Source organism: Anopheles aquasalis, chromosome 2 (genome assembly GCF_943734665.1).
Source record: "Anopheles aquasalis chromosome 2, idAnoAquaMG_Q_19, whole genome shotgun sequence".
Taxonomy (NCBI): domain Eukaryota; kingdom Metazoa; phylum Arthropoda; class Insecta; order Diptera; family Culicidae; genus Anopheles; species Anopheles aquasalis.
This window is the reverse complement of record NC_064877.1, coordinates 64,265,647-64,273,146: the sequence shown is the minus strand read 5'-3', so window position 1 is coordinate 64,273,146 and position 7,500 is coordinate 64,265,647. Positions and strand designations below refer to the sequence as shown.

The 7,500-nt window shown below is 52.2% G+C and overlaps 1 protein-coding gene across 5 annotated transcripts in view; it reads right to left on the bottom strand.

Annotated features, from left to right (window-relative positions):
• Nucleotides 1-7,368, bottom strand: part of LOC126570578 (E3 ubiquitin-protein ligase Ufd4) — a 24,220-nt gene extending 16,852 nt beyond the window's left edge. For 4 of the 5 annotated variants that reach the window (XM_050228431.1, XM_050228433.1, XM_050228434.1 and 1 more), the window contains exons 1-2: nucleotides 6,765-7,368; nucleotides 3,315-3,369 (exon numbers count right to left, since the gene is read on the bottom strand). The gene's annotated coding sequence lies outside the window, so the exon portion shown is untranslated. Of the gene's footprint in view, nucleotides 1-3,314; nucleotides 3,370-5,736; nucleotides 5,741-6,764 lie in introns of those variants that run through there. The other variant, XM_050228432.1, reaches the window with a different exon arrangement.
• Nucleotides 7,369-7,500: the final 132 nt, after the last annotated feature.

Sequence of the window (7,500 nt, the reverse complement as noted above, 5' to 3'; positions counted from 1 at the left end):
GAATACCATCCATCCATTGCCTTATGACTCATAGCACCATTCGGACAGTGAACGTGAACGAACGAGCGAGGCGACTTCAAGGTGGAAGTGCAAAACACGTTCCAGCTGAAAGACTCTCAGCAACCGCCGGCGAGCAACCCTTTGTGTCACCGTTCGTTCGTTGGTCGTTATGGCGATGGTGGTTTTCTTCCAATCTTCATCATCATAGTCGTCGTCGCCGTCATCCCCATCATCATCAACTGCTGTTCACAGCTGGTTGCCTGGTGCGTTGAGTTTATTGTGCACGGACAGACACACGCTACACGGGCGTACGCGTAACCGAAAACTGCTGTAAGAAGCCGGAGATGGAACGAAACTGTAATTTATTAATGCAAACCGCGTGATCAGTCTTGAGGGGCTACCCAGGAAAGCGCCATAAGGAAGAGGCGGCGGGGGTATAGAGTGGCACAGCACGACATGGAGTGCTCGATTGCGGTCGATTCGATGAGGTACCACCACTACCATCACGTGGTGCCGCGGCACGTCTGTCAACAGACAACCGCCAACGTTGACAGTGGAAGAGACGCGATCTGCTTACGCGATCGCCGCCAATGTTCACTTCTACTAAGGGAATACACCATCATCATCATCATCATCATCATCATGAGCACGGTGTCCCCTCCTCTTTTTCATGCGATCGAAAGCCAGCTGGCTGGCTCGCGTGTCTCGAGTGTGTTGCGTTGTAATGAGATGTAGTAGTTCGGGCTTTTGGTATGCGCGATTCACCACACGCGACCACTACACCCCACGCCCGCTACTCTCTCTACTAGCGTAGTTACTGCCAACTTCCTTCTTCAGGGACATGCGGAAGGTGTGGGCACAGCGAAAAGAAAGTTGTTTGCGGTGCCGGGGTCCCTCTTTCGGTGTGAGGTTCATTTAAAACGGACACCACTAGCGTGCGGTTAGTGCGCAAAGACCCTCTCTCTCTCCCTCTCTCTTCCTGGAAACTTAGGTTGGAAAGAAGCCCTTCAAAAAAGCGGTGACAAGGTTATCATCACGATCACCAGAATCACCGCACACAACGCCACTAACTGAGCAGCCGGATTGATGCCGCGCTTTTCGGTCGATCTTTTGCTCCTCATTGGGTCCGTCCGACCTACTACTCGAGCTTCTTCAAAGGTCGTTGCGTCGCAAAACGCGATAGCAAGACAGATGAAAGAAAGAAAAAAAAAGAAAACAAATGGACACAACTGCGTTGCGGTTACCATAGTGCGCGGAGCCATTAGACTGCAGCGCAACATCCCTCACCCCCCCTGCTCTTGGTTGATTCTTAATTTCATGGTCGACAAAGTTTTGCATACATTCAAAACGGGTGCGCACGGACGGCGCGCGCGGTCGCTTGCCCTCTCGAATGAGCTGCTGCTGTTGCAAGAAAGGGTCATATACCAAAGGGAGTGGGGGGAGGCCAGGGTGGCGAGCAGTGGTACGACGGTGGGTCACGAATTGCAAACAAGTTCTTACGGTCGCAACGCAATAAATAAAAAAAAGGCAAAAGAAAAAAAAACCATAATGCGTACACTAGTAACGGGGCGATGGTGGTGACCTTCTTCGCTTGTACCAAGAAGAAGTGTCGTTAGCCTTTTTTACTGTTCCAACCAACACGCTGCCGTCTTTCAGTACGCCGCTCCCTCGGGGGCAGATGTTTGAAGCTTGTCATCGGCAGAAGCTACCAGGCCACCGTTCGATCCGTCTGGTGGTGCATAAATACAGTTAACACATCGCGGTGGTGCCGGGAGACTGGTGTCTTGGTGTCTCTTTCCTGGGGCATACCAAGGGGGTGGTGGTATTGTTGTGTAGGATTGGTTTCTTGTTATGTGGACTTCAAGACATTCCACCCGCCAATTCGCGCCATGCCATGTGCCTTGCCAAATCCACCATCTGGGCCCCCCTCCTCGGCGCCAAAGACACATGTGGTTGTTGTTGCCATAGCCATCAATTGCGAGCAACCGCGTGTGAGCGAGTAAGCTTGTGATTGTTTTCATTTTTTCTCTCGCAAAACGCAAAACACGCTATCAATGGGTGTGACGACGACGATCGCTTGGCAGTCTACAATGTGTATGCGCCGCGAGCGTGAAGGAGACGGCATCCGCATTTGCAAAGTAATGCGCGCAGCACTAACGGCGCCTCCCCAGTCCGCGTGCTGGCGTGGTACTATCACCGTCCCCTGATTACGCATATGGTCGCAGAGCAATTCATGCAAGCATGTGGCACCGTGATTGAAGTGATTCCCGCCCGCTACCCACCGTGTAAGCGTGCACCACCCAAACCCAACAAGCCATGTAACGCCGCTGCCGCCAGTTTGACGACACATTTGCTTTTCGTCGCGTAGCTCAATCGGAGGTGGCTGGGAAGACCGTCGTGAATCAAATGCAATGGCAGGCGGGGGTGGCGGTGCACATATCTCACGCGAGTACGCCTGCGCCCCGCTATAGCAGGCGGCCTATAGTAGTTTAAGTGGCGGCTTAGAACCTATTACGCTGCAGCTGTTGGCTTGGTTTCAGCTGCGCCGCTGCTATCCGGGATTTCCTCCACCCTTTCGGAGCACCACCGAGCGTGCTATCGCGCTATCTTAGAATGGGAATTGTTGGACACTCAACAGTATGATTTGAAAATAGGTGTCCGTTCGTCGTGCCCTGCACAATGATAGCAAACTTGTACCTTGCTCGTTTCACACGCCACACTCTGAATACAGCGGGACCACGACGACGATGACAACGACAATGCGAGTGAGCGATCGGGCGAAGGACATCCCCGGAGGTAAAGTAAGCCAAAATTCAAGGACTAACCTTCAAGCGGTTCGTTTGCCCCTCGACTGGCCCCCACCCACTGTCAGCTGCTGCGAAACGTGAGGTGAGATGGCAGCAGTAGGAAGCGAAGCGTGTACGCTTCTCTCGTTTGGTGTGCCCCGGGCTGCGGTTTCAATGTGCCACTGTGCTCCACATTCCAGCCCAGAGTTCAAGAGAGTCTTTCTACGGGTCTGCGCTCTTTGGCAATTGATGCAACATTCGGATTCGCTTTTTAGATTCCTCTAATTCGATTTCTTCGCATTGATTCGACGAAGATATGGGAAACGGCTTGAATTTTCTACACTTTTCTGCTGAGTTTTAAGGTGCACCTAAAACTAAAAACCACTTCAACAATCCTCTTCCACACTTGAATGCAGGTTAAATGGAAAAAGCATTTCGTTCAAGATGGGCAGAACTTTGGGCGAAAGAATGTATGCGAGATCGCTTTAACATTCCAGCTGCATGGATTGCTGTGGTTGCAATACTTACTTTGCTCACTGATGTCGTCGGACCTCCTCTAGTGGCAAGGAGTTGCTGCGCGTATCTGAAACGATGAGAACATAATGGAAAACATTACTTTTTCACGTTTACTTGTAATCATACTAAGATAAGGATAAGATTTATGTAACATCACACACTAATTTAACACATTTCTGCCAAATTGATTCCCCTAAGTGACATTTCTACACTTCACGATCCATGCCTACTCGAACAGTTTTTCAGACTTAATGTTTCAAAAACAAAACCCCACAGAGAGACCAATTTACTATCCTCCCGTTATTCCCGTATGTGTTTGATGGTGTCCGCGTTCTTTGTCTTCCTTTTTCGAACGCTATGTATCTTTGTTTCCCCTTTTTTGTGAGCAGTTTGTGTGTCTGTGGGCATCGGTGTGGCACAGCGCAGCGCCAGCTAAAACAATCTCACTCGCCCACCTCGCACCAAAAAGGACCACGAGAAGGGGTGGTTAATGCTCCCAGGGAAGATGCACTCCTCTGTGTGTGGCGAGCGAGTTGGGGGATGTTTATTTTCGTACTACCCGTAGATATATTGTAAACAGATCGCAACACGCTCTTTTCAGCCGTAGACAACAATCAATTAGGCACCGGTCTCTCCCCACACGGGGAGGGAGGGTAGAACGGATTGACAGAACCGAACATCCCGGGGAAAAGATGCGCTACTAAGCTGTCGCGTGATTGCGTGCTGTACACCCGCCTCTCGGGCCTCCTCTAGGGCCTAGAGGAAGAGAAGATGCGCGGTGTGTTTTGTGTGTCTGTGTACTCGGCCGAACTCATCATCGAGAGCACGCCCGTGAAACTAGGTCACCACAACATCATAGCGACGGTCGATGGTGGCGGTTCCTCGATTGCTCGCTGTTGCGGGACCCTGCTACTCCAGCAAGGGGGGGGGGGGGGGGGGGGGGGTGGCCCGAGAACGGCTTTTGGCCGGGATACTGCTACTAGCCGAAGCGTTGCCAAAGATCCGCGCTTGCGAGCGGGAGAGATGTTTTCATAACGGTTAAAATCCTTCAAACGGCTTGCTCCGTGTTCGCTCGGTATGAATCACCGACATCATCCACTTAAGTGGCCCCTCGTTCCCTCGTGCTACTCCTTCCTTTCCAGCAGCCCCGCCGCTCGAGGGATCGGACGTTGCTGTTGTCTGGAGCAGCGCATTTGAAAGCCATCCGCCGAAATAATGCATCCAAGAAGCCAAACCAAAGCAACCAGCGAACGAGCGAGCGACCGACCGAGCGGCGGCAAAAGGTTAACTTTCATTTTTCCTTCGCAGACACGCTGCGCTGTGCTCCCTACTTTTCCAAGCGCACAGTCTGAAGGGGGGATGAGGGAAGCTTCCACTCCATCTCCATCTATTCCAATTTTCGGTGCCTTTTTCACGTGATTGAACGGATCGGTCAGCGGCTGTGGTGGCTAATAATCGAATGCTCCACCGGGTCCCGCCAGCAGCAGCAGCAGGGCCACACTAACGAAGAGTATATGTTCGTCAAATATAATTGCATTTTGAGGCCATAAATTGCGTCGGCCGCTCGGTGATGTTACGCAATGGAAAGGCGAATTTCTAACGCTCCACCGTCCGTGAGGGGCGCCTCATTTCGATGGAGCCTCTCTGACTCTCTCTCTCTCTCTCTCTCTCTCTCTCTCTCTCTCTCTCTCTCTCTCTCTCTCTCTCTCTCTCTCTCTCTCTCTCTCTCTCTCTCTCTCTCTCTCTCTCTCTCTCTCTCTCTCTCGTGCTCCATCTCCGTGTCCATATGCACGCACGGACTTCACGCGGTACAGATGAAATAGTGCTGCGGGGCATGGCCACCAATTTCCGACGTTTTCTTTGTACCGTCGCCGGAAGCAGAGCAGAGAAGAAGAGCAACTCAGGGGCTACATTAATTCACCAACGTTCCGTGCCGTGCGCGATGATTCCTTTCCATCTTGGGAGTTTGGGGCTACATTCGCTAACAACGAACCAAAACCGTACCGAACCTCTCTCGGACTGTTGACCGGAGCGACCGAAGAAGGACAGCCAGTAGTCGCTGGTCCGGGGGCCAGGGAGTCATGAATAATCTCGCCTATTTCGTGCACATTTCACGGTACATTGATTTCAGCAGTGAAACTGCTGCTGCTGCTGCTGCTACTGTCTCGCTGCGGCGGATGATGGTCGCTCGTCGCACGAAAGGTTTTGCAACAGAGTCCTCGGTGGGGCTCGGAGAGAGTTACGCGAAACTCTGGGCCGCGTGTGTTACCGAATCCACATATTTATCAACTTCTTTTACAACCTTCACATCCAGAAGTCCGGTTGATTAGATTAATCCAGTTTTCGAGATAGAGAGCCGAGCCGAAAGGTACTGACTGCTGCAGCGCCACTGTCACACACAAAAACACACTCCCAACACGCACTGTGCGGACACTTTGCTCACTCAATGATTCATTGCGCGGTGGACGCGAGAATCACACATGAAAATGTAACATTTCATCATCCTCATCATCATCATGCTGTCTTTCCGTTTGGTGCGTTTGACGTGTGCATGCCCTGTCGTGCCACGGCCTTCTTCCTGCCTGCCGTACCGAGCACTTTCATTCGAAAAGGCCACACATTTTCTGTTGCCACTGGAAACAGACGGTGTGAAACAAGTAGTTGCCCGGGGGGGTTTGGGAACACGTTTTTGATTTTCCGGGCGCTGTTGCTACGGGGTACTGCACTGCCTGCTGCTGCTGCCGTCGCCAGTGGCGCTTATCGATTTTCTGCCTTAAACGAATGAAATAGAGGATGTTGCGTATGAAAAATCTCATCGATTTTCTACCACCAGCTCGCTCGCGCTTGTTTTTGCACCTCTCGGGGAGCGGGGGGGCATCCGTCATCATCATCTTCATCGTTTCTCGTGTGTGTCACCACCGCCTCCACAACACAACGCAACGGGAAAATCTCCGCAAAGCAGGAAACGCGTTCGCGAAGTCCCCACAATCCGCCAGGGAGCCGCCAAGGATTGCGAGAAGACGCTTAACCTGCGGGTTAGCTCTAGGAAAACGCAGCACAACACAGAGCACACAGTGCTGCTCTCCGCCGCGCTCGCTGGCCGTGCGTTACGACGGCTATTTTCGAACCAAAATTCTCGCACGAGCAATATGTTTATCGCCAATTCACTGCTGCTGCTGCTGCTACGGTTGCTGTGTTTTCTCCCATCGCGCACAACGGGATGACGACCATTTTGACGAGCAAAGGAGTTGGGTGGTGGAGATGATGGGGCTCTTGCGCATCACGTCCCCCTCCCGTTTGCTTTATGATCTGTTTTGCACACTCCGAAAACAATGACTCAGTGAAAAGCGCGAGATCTTCGTTTGCTCAGCTTGCGCTTGAGGTGTGCGAATGCGGAAAATACTAACGAATAGTGTCAACCTGGAAAAGATGGGGGTTGAGGAGAACCAACGACCAACTTACCAGTAGAGGGACGTGGTGGGGGAAACTACTTGCATCAAAGCTGCTGCTGCTGATGCTGCGCTGGTACCCTTTTCTTCCCGTCGTTTTTCTTCGCTACAACAAAAGGGCACAAATCTGCTGGTACTACTACTCCGCTCCGTTGTCTTGGCTAGCTCATTTTCTCTCCTCACTCAGCTCGATGGATCGCGCGACAAAATTAGATCCTCCTGCCCGCCTGCCTCTCGCTGCTGCTCCTGCTGCTGCTACTACACCACACCACACGGCGACGGCGAAGGCGGAGCGCCAGGCGAACGCGAACACGAATTATGCAAGATTTTCACCAGGTATTTTCTATATTTCCACTACGTATTTTCATCACCGCACCTCCTCGTGGCCCCACGGGTTCGTCGTCACACTGCTTCTTCTGCTTCTCTTCTTCACAAACTCCTTGGTTTTGCACTAAAAAAACGGGCCTTTCACGGGCCTGCGGGCGGTAGGAGCAAGCGAGCGAGCAAGCGAGGGCCACCTTCCACTTCACACTCGGGGTCGAGAGCGAAAAAGAGACGGCGGACGGTCTGTGGGCGAACGGGAGCTAGCGAAATACGCGACCGCACCGGACCGTTAATTTTCTTCGACTTTTCTCGGAAACCCACTTAACCAGCCGCAGCACAGGCAGACGAACGGTGTGATTCAGCTAAACGGGTCGAACGGGGCCTAGTCGCCATATTGGATTTTACTGCTGACAGAAGCTGCCACC